General features: G+C 34.4%; 1 pseudogene; it reads right to left on the reverse strand.

Annotated features, from left to right (window-relative positions):
* Window positions 1-10,143: 10,143 nt before the first annotated feature.
* On the reverse strand, window positions 10,144-16,476 carry LOC121392859 (annotated as a pseudogene).
* Between the last annotated feature and the right edge of the window lie 287 nt (window positions 16,477-16,763).

The raw sequence follows: 16,763 nt of genomic DNA on the forward strand, positions 1-16,763 counted from the left end.
ATGGAAAATCATCAATTAAATGTTTAAAAAAAATGGAAATTCCTCCTCAACTACTGGTTTTGGGTTTGTTAATATATCAAGTATTGCTTTAGAAAATTTGGAGTTCATTGGATGTGGAGCAACAATAAGAAACCAGCTGTGACATTCTTCAATAATACACACCCACATTTAGGATACAAACAGAAAGCTTTGCTTGTATTTAACCATTGCTACAATATAACAATACAACATGTTAATATTTATAGTTACATTGGATATGCTGTATTGATGCTGAATCCACTTTCCTCATCATTAATGGATCATGTTCTAATTTCCTATGGAACTGGTGCTAGTCACTGTACTGATTCTGGTATGTTTGCTTGTGCTGGTTGTGGTATAGCTATAATATTTAAAGATACTGAACATACCCTCCTTATATGACACCTGTTAATGTCGTATTGTCACAGTCAAACTCTTTCTTATAACTTCAATTTTATAACCAGATGTACCACCATTGACTCTAATAGGACATGAGATATGTACACTTCCTATAGTTGGTGCTGGTGGGTTAACTGTACTGTATAACCAGTCTTATGTGGCTAAATTTGAAACTCAGAATACTACCTTTGGCTATAATAGTGGAACAGTAACAGGAGTCTTACTAGTGTTATTTTATAATGGCATGATGAATTCTCAATTTTCACTAAAAGATGTAGATGAATATAATGGAGGTATTATGCCAACAACTAAACAAATTGGTGGTCTATGTATTACTGTTATCTCCATCTTGTGTCACACATGTTATTTAATAAACACCACAAATGTATGGACACCAATTACATTCAATAACGTGAAAACAGTGCAAATTGCATACTTTAATATAGAGATGCCTTACATCAAGTATGATCAAGGAATTTATGTAATATTTTTGAATTATGCTGTGGCAAAATCCATTAATATATTCCTAAAAGGGGTTAAATGTAAAACTTCTGGCTCATGTCTTTACGCATTTGTGATGGATCAATTTCAGCTACAAAGAAAGCAACATCTATTGTATTAGAAGATACTGAAGTATATTTCAGTTTCAATAAGTATATTGGTTATGCACTGTATTCTACAGTTCCATCTTTGATGTTAATAAACTGGAATGACATCTTTGTTAGAGGAAATAGCAATTTTCAAGAGAGTAAGTCAGCAACATTGCAGTATATCACAGCAACCTACATATAATAGGAATGTATCCTTTAAAAACAACAAGGCAACTATAGGAGCTGCCATTCAACTTTACAACTCATTCCTTATCTCCAAGAACCACTAACTGCTACATTCCTTAACAACAGTGCTTTGTTATATGTGGAGCTATATATGCTGATAATGTAGTCCTCCTGGTCATAGTAGATGTGCTATACAAATTAATACCAACAAAACAAATCTAAACAAATTTAACTATCACTTTGAAATTTGAAGGAAACACAGCAGGACTTGCAGGAAATAGTATTTATGCCACTCCTCTCTACAATGCTCCTTCCTCTACTCACAAAATGACTTTAAACCAGTCCACTTTGACTGGAAATCAATCATACACTTTGATCCACCAAACTATCATAACAATCAAACTAAATCAAATCTCTTCTCAACCAGTCAAAATATGTTCTTGTCAATTTGATCCTACAAAAAAATGAAAGAATCTCAATATACTGTTCAATATTACAAGATATTACTCATATCATTAACACTTACCCTGGTAAGACAATAATCACATCACTTTGTGCTGTTGATGATTCTGGTAAACATTGTTTACTCTCCTGCTGTAGCTACTATTGATAATGATTATATTAATCATGAAAAGCTCTCTCCCAAATATTATATATTTAAAACAAGGACAACACTAGTACCTCTCTCTGTAGTAACTGTACTCAAATCAATTACAATGTCTCAGTAAACTAAATGAAATCAAACATGGAGTATTAAATATTGCAACACCAGGCAATCCACCATCTTGGTCAGCTGAAATATATGTTATCCTTGTCCAATGGGGGTTCATATTAAATGAAGGTGAGTGCGTATGTAATAGCTTTATCACTGATATTTCACCTACAACAATATGTAACATCACTACAAACACTATTTCTATATCTCTGGTCAATGGTTGGGTCATATATTATCTGATAATAAGAGTGATTTAGGATTTGCCTCTGTTTGTCCTCCTGGTAACTGTAAGACTGATACTGTACTTGTCAATGTTGACCAGACCCACTCTCTATTTGTGAGTCCAGTAAGACAGGTGTTCTCTGTGGACAATGTCAACATAATATGAGTGTGTATTTGGTAGTACAGAATGTAGACCATGTTCTGATCTGGGGTTAATTACAATAGTGTGGATATGCTCTATCTGGTCTGTACTGGTAACAATTATGCTTGCATTACCTCGACTATATCAGAAGGACCATTAGCTGGTATCATAATAGCTATGAATATCACTTCTGTTTCAACTATTGACTATTTGGATAACAACAATTGGTTTGTATACACTGCTAGAGTCTTTGTTTCTCTCATGAACCTTAATCTAGGTTTTCCAATGTGTTTATACAATGGAATGACACCAACTGTTAAAAAACTGGTATACAATTTATATATCCAGTCTACTTGTGGATTTTAGTAATAGGATTCATCATATTTAGTCAATATCAACTCAAGTCTCTAACAAAACAGCAAGTTACTCTGTTCAAGTCTTAGCTAGTCTCATTCATCTCTCCTTCTCCAAAGTCCTCATCACTTGTATAGACATCATAGCTTATGTTCCTGTTCGTACAGGACAAGACGAAACAGTTATAGTGTGGTATGGTGATGGTAATGTTAACTATCTCTCTAGTCCTCAACATATTGTTCTGTTTACTGTAGCTGTGACAAGTTTCTTGTTGTATTATACCATTTTTAGTATTTGTTACTTTGGGTAGATATTGTATGAGATGGAGATGTGTTAATAAGTACTTGTGCGTCCATTTCTAGAGGCTTTTCAAGGTCCATACAAACCAAGAACAAGGTTACTGGTATGGAATGAGGATGATAACTGTTGTATATTTTTATTTGATGGGGCAGTCTTTAGAGGATACAATATTAACTTAATGCTGTTATGCAACTAATATCAGTTATTATATTATGCCTCATTCAAACATCTATCAAACCATTTCAAAATTCAATATTAAACCACATTGACTCATTTTGTATAGCAATGTTAATATGCCAGATCCTGTCAGCTATTGTGTTTGGTGGTAGGTATTACTGGTTATCTTATATAATGGCTTCATACATCTATGTTGTTGTTATTGTTTTTTTTTGGTGTTATAGTTTGTCAATGTTGGGAAAAGTGTAAATGCAAGTTCAGAAAAGAGAGAAGCCATGATCATGGTCATGTGATTATCCCATCAGATGAAGAAGATGATGAAATGAGACAAGCTCTGATAGCACTTCAAGATTAAATCAAGTCCCTTATTGTTTGTATAAAGATTAGAAAAAGCTTAAGTAACATGTGTTTGATAAAATTAAAAGTTTGTCATTTTAGCAAATTACAAACTCATTAATGTAATGTAATTTAAATAGCAATATTAATGTCCTATTGTAATTATCAAAAATAATTAATTGAATAATTGTTTCATCTTAACTTCTCAACTTGCAAGTTGTTGTCTCTGATGTAGTTGGTAGTACAATCCACCACTGGCTATAAGTTGTTAATTGTACCACTTTCTACAAATTTCCCATGAGTGATAACACTGATACATCTGCATTATAAACTGTTAAGAGGTATAACAACACTATTACTGTCGTTTCTAACATTAGTGAAAAGTTTTCTTGGATGACATGTTTATTCTCATTGTATAGCATTCTAATATGTCAGACCCTATTGCTTTCATCTTTGGTGTTAGGTATTACTGGTTATGTTTTAATGACTTCATACAACTACATTCTTGTTCTATTTCTGGGTGTAATTGTGGGTTGATGTTGGGAGAAATATAAACACAAGTTCAAAAAAGGTAAGTCACATTGTGGTAGTGTCATTATCCTATCAGATGAGGTTGATGAAATGAGACAAGCTCTTTTAAATATAAAGATAAAATCAAGCAATGTTCCAGATCATTAATAGCACTATCAGTAATTATAATACACATTATTATTACAATATTCTTTTCCTCTGTATATACATTTATAATTATACATATTTCCACCTAAACAGTAATTTAAAACTAACATATATCTGTTATGTATACATTAGGATATAAGTGGTCATTTGGATAATGTGATTATCTACACAAATATAAAATATCCAACAACCAATATTTAATGCTCATAAGTTTACATTACCTTTTTGTTAGTAGATTAACCTAAACAGTAAAATTGATATGCATCTGTTGTGTATACATTGAGACTTAAGTGGTCATGGAGATATCAACATTATCTACACAAATATAAATTATCCAACAACCAATATTAATGCTCATAAGTTTACATTACCTTTTTGTTCAGTAGATTAACCTAAACAGTAAAATTGATATGCATCTGTTGTGTATACATTGAGACTTAAGTGGTCATGGAGATATCAACATTATCTACACAAATATAAATTATCCAACAACCAATATTAATGCTCATAAGTTTACAGTAGCTGTTTATGTCAGTTGTATTATCTACAGACTATACTTTGCTTAGTTGTTCTTCATGACAAGTACAACTGTTAATTAAAGAGCAATCAATTTCATTTTTTGTTACAATGATATTGTAGTTGTATAAAATTAATTTAACATTTCTAGTTACATAACTAGTACTATGTGTATGTTTGTATATGAAAAATTCTTATTTTATATTGAATCACTTATATTGTGGTATACTGTAACTAATAAACAGATCCCTATAAAGACCAATTAAAGTCATGTGTTGTGGAAAATGTTCAAAGAAAAAGGGGGGGGGGGGGGGGGGGGGGGGGGGGGGGGGGGGGGGGGGGGGGGGGGGGGGGGGGGGGGGGGGGGGGGGGGGGGGGGGGGGGGGGGGGGGGGGGGGGGGGGGGGGGGGGGGGGGGGGGGGGGGGGGGGGGGGGGGGGGGGGGGGGGGGGGGGGGGGGGGGGGGGGGGGGGGGGGGGGGGGGGGGGGGGGGGGGGGGGGGGGGGGGGGGGGGGGGGGGGGGGGGGGGGGGGGGTGGGGGGGGGGGGGGGGGGGGGGGGGGGGGGGGGGGGGGGGGGGTGGGGGGGTGGGGGGGGGGGGGGGGGTTGGAAACAGGGGGGGGGGGGGGGGGGGGGGGGGGGGGGGGGGGGGGGGGGGGGGGGGGGGGGGGGGGGGGGGGGGGGGGGGGGGGGGGGGGGGGGGGGGGGGGGGGGGGGGGGGGCTTAGTTGTACGTATTGAGTCTATGTTGAAGAGGTGCCCCCTATTGGAGTCATAGTAGATAAAAATAATATTGGGAATTTAATGTCAATTTTCTTTATATAAAAAACTATGATCCATCTTTATTCATGTACAGAGAAGAAAACTACAAGAATTATAGATCAATCCTACATGATATGTTCATGTTCTGACATTGATAGTTTTATAGATATTAAAACAATTAAGATGCCATTAATGACATAAGTAATTTATTGTTGCTTAAGACAAACTTGTCTGTTTATTCATAAACATTTATCTAAACATGAAAAAACATATATGAAGTATATATAATTGTACACGGAGATATAGTTCATATCAATCTGTATTGATGATTTTGACTTCATTGTAGATCTTTGGATAGTGTCTTGTGATTTTGTCATCACTTATGTAAGTATAATTGTTATACTGCTATAGTTATAGATATTATTTTATAGTACTTGCAGGATTAATAAAAATGGTATCTTCTCATAGTCCAGTATTGTTTGTACTTATAATTGTTATTTCAACACTTACCACTGCTGAACCACTTTCTCATATATTGTTCCAATTAACACAAGTGATCAACTGTGGTACTGGTTATGTAGTGGTAATGTATCAATACAAAATAACTTGGTTCTTAATTTGACACAGAGGAACTATGTACTGTACAATATGACCTTTTGTCTTATTGGAAATGTCAGTAATGTTACATTAACAGGACTCACTGATGGAAAATCATCAATTAAATGCTCAAAATATGAAAGTTCCTCCTCAACTACTGGTTTGGGGTTTGTTAATATATCAAGTATTACTTTAGAAAATTTGGAGTTCACTGGATGTGGAGCAACAATAAGAAAACCAGCTGTGACATTCTTCAATGATACACATCCACATTTAAGATAAAAACAGAAAGCTTTGCTGGTATTTAATCATTGCTACAATATAACAATACAACGTGTTTAATATAGCACATTATGTAGGATATGCTATACTAATACTCAATCCTCTTGCCTCATCATTAATGGATCATGTTAAAGTTCAATATGGATTTGGTAATAGGTACTGTATTGATTTTGATATATTTGCTTGTGGTGGTAGTGGTATAGCTATAATATTTAAAGATACTGAACATATCTCTCCTAATATGACACCTGTTAATGTTGTATTGTCACAGTCAGCTCTTTTTTATAACTTAAATTTTATACCAGATGTACCACCATTGACTCTAATAGGACATGAGATATGTACACTTCCTATAGTTGGTGCTGGTGGGTTAACTGTACTGTATAACCAGTCTTATGTGGCTAAATTTGAAACTCAGAATACTACCTTTGGCTATAATAGTGGAACAGTAACAGGAGTCTTACTAGTGTTATTTTATAATGGCATGATGAAGTCTCAATTTTCACTAAAAGATGTAGATGAATATAATGGAGGTATTATGCCAACAACTAAACAAATTGGTGGTCTATGTATTACTGTTATCTCCATCTTGTGTCACACATGTTACTTTAATAAACACCACAAATGTATGGACACCAATTACATTCAATAACGTGAAAATTGTGCAAACTGAAAGGTATCATATAGAGATCGCTCAAATCAGTATAGTCAAAAAATCTATCTAAATATTTTTGAAATATGCTGTGCAAAGCTCGTTAATATATTCCTAAAAGGGGTTAAATGTAGAAACTCTGGCTCTTGCCTTTACGCATTTGTGAGAGATCAATTTCCAAACTACAAAGAAAGCAACATCTCTATTGTATTAGAAGATACTGAAGTATATTTCATCTTCAATAAGTATATTGGTTATGCAGTGTATTCTACAAGTTCCATCTTTGATGTTAATAAACTGGAATGACATCTTTGTCAGAGGAAAATAGTAATTTTCAAGACAGCAACTCACCAACAATTGCAGTATAATCACAGCAACTTACATATAATAGGAAAAGTATCCTTTAAAAAACAACAAGGCAACTATAGGAGCTGCCATTAAACTTTACAACTCATTCCTTATTCTCCAAGAACCACTAACTGCTACATTCCTTAACAACAGTGCTTTGTTATATGGTGGAGCTATATATGCTGATAATGTAGTCCTCCCTGGTCACAGTAGATGTGCTATACAAATTAATACCACAAAAACAGATCTAAATAATTTAAATATCACTTTGAAATTTGAAGGAAACACAGCAGGACTAGCAGGAAATAGTATATATGCCACTCCTCTCTACAATTGCTCTTTCCTCTACTCACAAAAATGACTTTAAACCAGTCCACTTTGACTGGAAATCAATCATACACTTTGATCAACCAAACTATCATGAAAATGAAATAAAACAAATGTCTTCTAAACCAGTCAAAATATGTCTTGTCAACTTGATCCTACAAAAAATGAAAGAATTTCCATACACTGCTCAACATTACATCTTATCATTAACACTTACCCTGGTAAGACAATAGTCACATCACTTGTGCTGTTGATGATTCTGGTAACATTGTTTACTCTCCTGCTGTAGCTACTATTGCTAATGATTATACTAAACAAGAAAAGCTCTCTCCAAATATCTTATATTTAAAACAAGGACAAACACTAGTACCTCTCTCTGGTAGTAACTGTACTCAAATCAATTACAAATGTTCTCAGTAAACTAAATGAATTAAAACATGGAGTATTAAATATTGCAACACCAGGCAATCCACCATCTTTGGTCAGCTAAATATATGTCTATCCTTGTCCAATGGGGTTCATATTAAATGAAGGTGAGTGTGTATGTAATAGTTTTATCACTGATATTTCACCTACAACAATATGTAACATCACTACAAACACTATTTCTATATCTCCTGGTCAATGGTTGGGTCATATATTATCTGATAATAAGAGTGATTTAGGATTTGCTGTTGTTTTGTCCTCCTGGTAACTGTAAGACTGATACTGTACTTGTCAATGTGACAGACCCACTCTCTATTTGTGAGTCCAGTAAGACAGGTGTTCTCTGTGGACAATGTCAACATAATATGAGTGTTGTATTTGGTAGTACAGAATGTAGACCATGTTCTGATCTGGGGTTAATTACAACAGTGGGATATGCTCTATCTGGTCTGTTACTGGTAACAATTATGCTTGCCTTACCTCTGACTATATCAGAAGGACCATTAGCTGGTATCATAATAGCTATGAATATCACTTCTGTTTCAACTATTGACTATTTGGATAACAACAATTGGTTTGTATACACTGCTAGAGTCTTTGTTTCTCTCATGAACTTAATCTAGGTTTCCAATGTGTTTATACAATGGAATGACACCAACTGTTAAAACTGGTATACAATTTATATATCCCAGTCTACTTGTGGATTTTAGTAATAGGATTCATCATATTTAGTCAATACTCAACTCGAGTCTCTAACAAAACAGCAAGTTACTCTGTTCAAGTCTTAGCTAGTCTCATTCATCTCTCCTTCTCCAAGTACTCATCACTTGTATAGACATCATAGCTTATGTTCCTGTTCGTACAGGACAAGATGGAACAGTTGTAGTGTGGTATGGTGATGGTAATGTTAACTATCTCTCTAGTCCTCAACATATTGTTCTGTTTACTTTAGCTGTGACAAGTTTTGTTGTTATACATTATACCTTACATAGTATTTGTTACTTGGGTAGATATTGTATGAAATGGAGATGTGTTAATAAGTATTTGCGTCCATTTCTAGAGGCTTTTTCAAGGTCCATACAAACAAGAACAAAGTTACTGGTACGGAGTGAGGATGATAACTGTTGTATTTGTCTATTTGATGTGGCAGTCTTTAGAGGATACAATATTAACTTAATGCTGTTTATCCAACTAATATCAGTTTTATTATATTATGCCTCATTCAAACATCTATCAAACCATTTCGAAGTTTAATATTAAACCACATAGACTCATTTTGTATAGCAATGTTAATATGCCAGATCCTGTCAGCTATTGTGTTTGGTGGTAGTATTACTGGTTATCTATATAATGGCTTCATACAAACTATGTTGTTGCTATTCTTTTTTTTGGTGTTATAGTTTGTCAATGTTGGGAAAAGTGTAAATGCAAGTTCAGAAAAGAGGCAAGCCATGGTTGTGGTCATGTGATTATCCCACCAGATGAAGAAGATGATGAAATGAGACAAGCTCTGATAGCACTTCAAGATTAAATCAAGTTATATATAGTTAGCATGTTATAGTATAAAGATTAGAAAATTAGCATGTGCAGTTCTGATAAACTTTAAAAGACTATAATTTTAGCAAATTACAGACACACTAAAAATTTTAAGAAAGTATCCATTCATGTGTTGTTTTTAATTTAGCTAAATTAATATATTATTGTAATTATCAAAATAATTAATTAATTGCTCTCAACTTGCAAGCTGTTGACTCTGGTGCAGTACATTATAATGTTATAGTTTTTCAATGTTGGGATAAGTGTAAGTTCATAAAAGAGAGGAGCCATGATTTTGATTATCCCATCAGATGAAGATGATGAAATGAGACAAGTTCTGATAGCACTTCAAGATTAAATCAAATTATATATAGTTTGTATAATGATTAGAAAAAGTAGAAAATATGTAATTTAATTTATAAAGACTGTCATTTTAGCCAATTAATTACACTCATAATAAATTTAAGTAGATGTATGCATTCAACTGTAGCAAAATTCATCCCCTATTATTGATTTAATTAATGTAGCAGACTAATATTCTATTGCAATTATCAAAAAATATCTAATTGATTAATTGTTCATCTTAACTTCTCAACTTGTAAGCTGTTGTCTCTGATGCAGTTGGTAGTACAAATCCACCACTGGCTATAAGTTGTGAATGTGTACCACTTTCTACAACTTTTCCATGAGTGATAACTATGATACAATCAGCATTATAAACTGTTGATAAGCGATGAGCTATAACAATACTAGTACGTCCTTCCCGAGCTTTGTCTAAAGCTTCTTGGACAACTTGTTCACTCTCACTGTCTAGAGCTGAGGTGGCCTCGTCCAAGAGAAGGATCTTGGGATTACGAATAAGTGCACGAGCAATAGCAATACGTTGTTTTTGTCCTCCACTAAGTTGTGTTCCTTTGTCTCCAGCATTAGTATTATAGCCCTGAAAAAAATGTAAGTCATTTGCAATACAGCATTGACATAAGTGACATAACAGTCAACTTTTAAGTTAAAGTTGTAATCTGTCATTGTACAATCTGTGTACTTTTAAATATTATCAACTGTTCAATACATTTATATAGAACACTTACACGTGGCAAAGCTTGAATAAAGTCATGAATATTGGCAGCTTTGGCAGCTTCGATAACCTCTTCATCACTGACCAACCTGTCCATTAGCACCATAACTAATATTATCAGCAATTGATATATCAAATAAGATGGTTCCTGAGATACCCAAACCAATCTGAGACCTCAACCAGCGTATATTTAAATTACAAACATTAACCCATCGACATGGGATACCACCCTCCAAAACATCGTAAAAACGTTCAATTAATGAACAATTGTACTCTTGCCACACCCACTAGGTCCAACAAAAGCTATGGTTTGTCCAGGATTAGCAGAAAGAGAGATGTCTTGAAGGACAGGGACATTGGACGAGATGGGTAATTGAAAGAGACATTTTTCACTGATACAGAACCCTCAACAGAGTCCTGAATGAAAGAAAGACAAGTGAATACTCTATCCTTCATATGCATATATTGTATGTACTATTTACCAATTCTTGTCCTTCAGTGTTATAGTTGTCAATAACTGGTTCACGATCTAGCAATGAAAATATACGATTACTTGATAGTTTTGCTTTAGTGTAGTCTGGTGCAAAAGCACTGGCTTGACCAATAGCAAAGGCCCAAACACAATTGCAAAAGAGAGCTCTAAACAAATCATAAAACTCAGTATGAAGGACATGATTGTCATCTAATGTCACTAAAAATGCTCCCAAATCGAAGGTTATAGCATATCCAAAAACATCATTCCTTAGAAATACCATACGCTAGACCTTCAATAGCATCAAATACCAGAGCAGTTCTAATATTATTATATATATGAGATAAGAGATGAAGAGAGAGAGAGAGAGAGAGACCGAGAGAAGAGAGAGAAGAGAGAGAGAGAGAGAGAGAGTAATAATCAATATTAAATAGCTTCATCAATTTACCTGTAAGGTTTACGAACTTCATTCTCATAGAGCTGACCAAATTTGCTCTGAAGATTCAATGAAGTCACAGTTCTAATATTCTCTAACGAATCCACAGCCAGCAATAGTAATGTCACAATAATGCTATTAATAGTTATAGTTAAAATAACTTACCCTTTCCAGCTTCTGATTGTGCAGCTTTATTTTTCAAGAGATGTCTTCGAAACATAATGTTCTTGCGATTCCAGTCACTATCAAGAATGGAGAAAATCCCAAAACCACAAGTGTCATGATCCATGAATACACAAATGCAATAACCAATGCAAGTAATAAACTGATCATTGTTTCTATAAGTATTGCAAGACGACTGCCTGTAGCCTACAATATGAAGAAAGTATTATTGTAATTTTATTACAGTAAATCTGTTGATGCTATATATAATATTCTAATACCCTATAAGTTAGTATCCTTTGTGAATTTTTTGTACTTTTATTTCTTAAAGAGGGTATCCCTCTTCAATTAAGCAGGTCTACTGATAATCTTCTTATGTAATCTACTACCATAACATTCTATTATTACAAAGACGTGGGTCTTACCCCTTGTACTTGAGCAGCATCTTCTGCTAGTCTTGTTGTAAGTGCACCAGTTGAGTTTCTCTCTCCTCATCAAACCATGCCATCTCCTTCAAACAAAGAAAAAGATGGTGTCAAATATCATATTAAACATATAGCAACAAATTGATGGAATGTATCAATAAACTTCTTAATAATAAATATACTGACTTGACGTAACATGGCTTTTAATGCTCTGGATCTTATCCTAGCTGTTAAATATTCACCAAGACACTGAAACAAAAGATCTAAAAAATGAAGAAAAAGTTTAGAAACATGTTGACATTCTGTCGTTAAATAATATATATTCTAATAAATTAAAGAAGAATTTGTGTTATTTTTAACTTTCCAAACCTTGATAAAGTTACTTGCTGCAGAAAACAAATGCTAGAGCGAGGAAAAGACCACTGGAAGATGAACTTTATTAAGAACCTCACTACTTCAACACTAAATGCCTAATCAATGGACACAATAATATATATATAATCAATAAAATGAAGCTAACTTTTTAGAAGTTCCCAAAAAAGATGGCAAAAAGAGGAAAAATAATAGAGCCATTGATTACAGCAGCCCATACTCCAATCACATAATCCACCATTCTTTAGCATTGAGTGCAATGATACGACCAAGTGAAACTTCCTTTAAATCTTTGTCCCATTCTTCTTGCTATAATAAAATAAAAGAATGAAACAAATGAATGAAATTGAAGGTGGGTAAAGATGGATGGATACATCAAATGATGAAAAATAAATATTTGAATCTTAACCTTTTTCTTGTTTGACTTCATTCTTTGTTTTTTCTCCTTTGCCGTTTTCTCTGAAATCTGACGACTGAACTGATGACTTGTCTGCCGAGAGTACATGCGAAGAACAGCAGGTTTCTCTTTTGAAGAAATTTCCTCGAGAGATGGTTGCAGTGCCAAAAATGCATCATCCACACCACCATGTGTCTATATAGGTAATGAATATAGTTATAATAGAGTGTTATTATTTGTTATGTACAACCAACCTGTGCAGTGACCATGTCATAATAGAGTCCTTGTAATTTCATTAGTTCATTGTGAGTACCTGTCTCAACAACTTCACCTTCACTAAGACAAACAATGTGATCAGCATTTTGTATAGTTGATAAACTAAAAAAGGAGAAAGAAGGAAGGAAATTATTACATTCAATAAGAAACTTCTTTGATCTTTTACCGATGAGCAATGACAATAGTAGTACGTCCTTGGCTAGCTTTTCTAGAGCAGCTTGAACTAACGACTCACTCTCACTGTCTAAAGCTGATGTGGCCTCATCAAGGAGGAGGATTTTGGGATTACGAATTAGTGCACGAGCAATAGCAACACGTTGTTTTTGTCCTCCACTTAGCTGAGTCCCCCTCTCTCCAACTAGTGTTTTGTATCCTGAAGAGAGAGAGAGAGATGAAATTGGTGAGGAGATTTAAATCTATTCATCTGTTTATCAGCCTGTCCTCCATTTATCAATCCATTTGTCCCACACCCCCACATAACCATTAGGTAATCCATTATGAAATCATGAATATTGGCAGTAGATGCTGCAGCTTCAATTTCTTCCTGACTAGCATCCTCTCGTCCATACCTGATATTATCAGACAATAGTTTGTATCAAACAAGACAGGTTCTTGACTGACTACCTATCTGTTTACGTATAAACTTCAAATTTAGATCTTTAATTGAGTGAGAACCAATGTGAATCTGTAAGAGATCAAATAAAATTCTCAGGGATAGCTTTAAGTAGTATGTTTCATGATATTTTTCTACATATCTGCCTTTCTTGTATAAAGTAACATTCTGTTTTAACTAGTCTTTATTACAATAGAAACTCTCCATAAAGACAAAAAATTAGATGGTTATTGATATTGAGGACAGAGCCTTCATTCAGTCATCCATTTAGTTCTATTTTAAGGACAGCTCTACAGTTACAATGTTAAATTAAATGTTAATGTTAAATTTGTTCACTGCTGTGTTGTTATTGTATACTCAATAGTGGATAAAAGAAGTTATGACATCATTACCTCTCCACTGTCCATATCATAGAATCGCTGTAATAATTGAATAACTGTACTTTTGCCACACCCACTGTGGCCCCCAGAGCCACTATCTGACCCACATCAACATTCATATGAATGACTTGAGAACTTGTATCAATAATAGAGAAACAATGATATAAAAAGGACTTGTATAGTTACAAGTCTTCCTACTGTACATCGGGGCGTGCTGGATAAGTAAGTTAACATCTTTAAAATGGACTGAAGTGACATCCTCTTTATCAGGTACAACTCCCTCATTACTGCTAGAATCAATTGGTGGTTGCTATAGTAACAAGATGGATAAGGAAAACATCTAGATCTAGATGTGTCTCTCTTAGATTCTTACCCTCTTGATGACTTCAAAAGATAGCTCCAGCTGCTCCTAATCCAGGGAAATTCCTCAAAGTTGGGCCCAGCTTGTCCAATTGAAAATGGCACCATGCAAACACAAAAGAATACCTAAAAGAATCATACAAAGAAACACATAAATATAATGAATATCAATTATTTTGAGCTTACTATGATACATCTCCACCTTGTGCTAGTTCTTGTGATATTAACCATCCACCAAACCTATAAAATAATGTAAAAAAGTATTTGTATTAAATCGAATATAAAATTTAGAGAAACTACAGTACTATATCAGAAGACTACTTTCTATTAACATTGAATTTTGAACTGAATCCATAAGATGATCACTTGTGAATAATTTAATCATTTATAACATCTGCATTATACGTGCTCCTGTCCTTCCATTTGTCTGATATAATACTGTACTTTCTTCCATTTGTTAAACAGATGATGACTTACCAAAAAGCCAATGCATAACTAGCAAACATAAAGAAAAGATATAAGCTATACCACCACCAACAGCCATTCCTTTCTTAACTCCAAATTTTCTAGCATCAGCAAGACGACTATCATATCTAAATTAAAATAGTTTATAACAAATTGTTCACAGCATGTAACATTCTCAATTAAAAAAAAAAACCTTTTTGTGATCCCTTGAATTCTCCTCCAAATGCTAGAACAGTTTTTTATAGATGAAAGAACTTCTTCTGCCAATAGCTCCAGCAGAGAGCATAATTCTTCTGTTCCTTTACCTTGTAAACTTTTGAGGTAACCTGAGCTCAGGAAATGAAATACAATTAAACAGTATTCTAGTAGTAAGTCACATTAATTATTACTAGGTGTTTAATAATGCTTTTAAAATTCTTGATAGAACTGTAGTGTTCATTCATATCACTCACACATACTCACACACACACACACACACACACACACATGCTCACACTAACACATTACACTAATACTATGTTACTTACAACTGCTACTAAAGCTCCACCAACTATCAAGAAAGGTGCAATGGACAGCAGAAGTAGAGTGAGTCTCCAATCTTTTTAAAAACCCTACTATAAATGCAGTAAAGAAGGTAGTGACAAACTGAAAAAGGACAACCAGTTTCTCTCCAAGTCCAGTCTGTACTTTGTCTAAATCACGCAATAGGAAAAAAATAATCAAAGAGAGGTGAAAGAGAAAAATTTAAAAACAAAACCAATCATATTTTGATATTATTATAATTTTTTTTCATTCAAATATTGACACCTGCACTACACAGATCAGTATACTTAAACATCATATGTATATCTTGCATAAAAAATTAATGTAGCTCACTCAGCAAGTCTACTGGCCACTTCCTCCACTAGGATTCAAATCAAACCATCCCACATCCTGTGTCTCAAAACAGCTCGATAGTAGGCCCAATCTCATCTTAAGAACTTGTCGCTCACTTGCTACTTGAAAGGCAGCAACCATAAAAAATCCCATTGCAATAACTACACTAGCAATGATCACAAAGTAAAGAGTGAACATGTTAGCAGTGTCATAAAAAACTGTCCTCGGTTACACAACTTGTTATCCTCCATATAGCTGAGACGGTGACAGATTCTAATACAGCACAGTTGATAGGATTGATAGAGAATGTGAAATTTGATGTAACTGCTCCTGAATAATTAAAGTTTGCATTTATAAGCAAGAAAGATTATATGGTGTCTCATAGTATTCCTCCACGATAGGACTAAGACTAGAACAGCTAAACAATTCAGGTGTGGCTTGTAATAACTAACATTATTAGATAAGTCATTATAAATAGTATACACAGTTTTGTTCCATCAGAATATCAACAACAGCACTTGTTGCCTACAGCAAGAATAAGAAAGAATATGACATGCTTCAAATGTTTCTCTAGTAGCTTGTCTTACCTGTTCATTAATGAAGGCATTGATAAACTCACCAAATACTAGAAATGCTAAGGGCATCCCCAGTTCCGATAACAATAGCACAGAAAATACCAAAGAACATAATGACACAATCAATGGAGTGGCCAAAACTGAACTAAAAATAAAAAGAAGAAATAAAGGAATGTTATATGAAAATAGTGAAATTGTAACAGTATGACTCATTAGAGATAAGAGTGTCTATAATATCAAAGATTACAGCTATACTATTAACAAGTAATTAGTATTATCAGTTGCTATTCCCAATTGTTTTATCCTGTTTTATATATAT

Source organism: Gigantopelta aegis, unplaced genomic scaffold, assembly GCF_016097555.1.
Source record: "Gigantopelta aegis isolate Gae_Host unplaced genomic scaffold, Gae_host_genome ctg4700_pilon_pilon:::debris, whole genome shotgun sequence".
In the NCBI taxonomy this organism is placed as follows: Eukaryota; Metazoa; Mollusca; class Gastropoda; order Neomphalida; family Peltospiridae; genus Gigantopelta; species Gigantopelta aegis.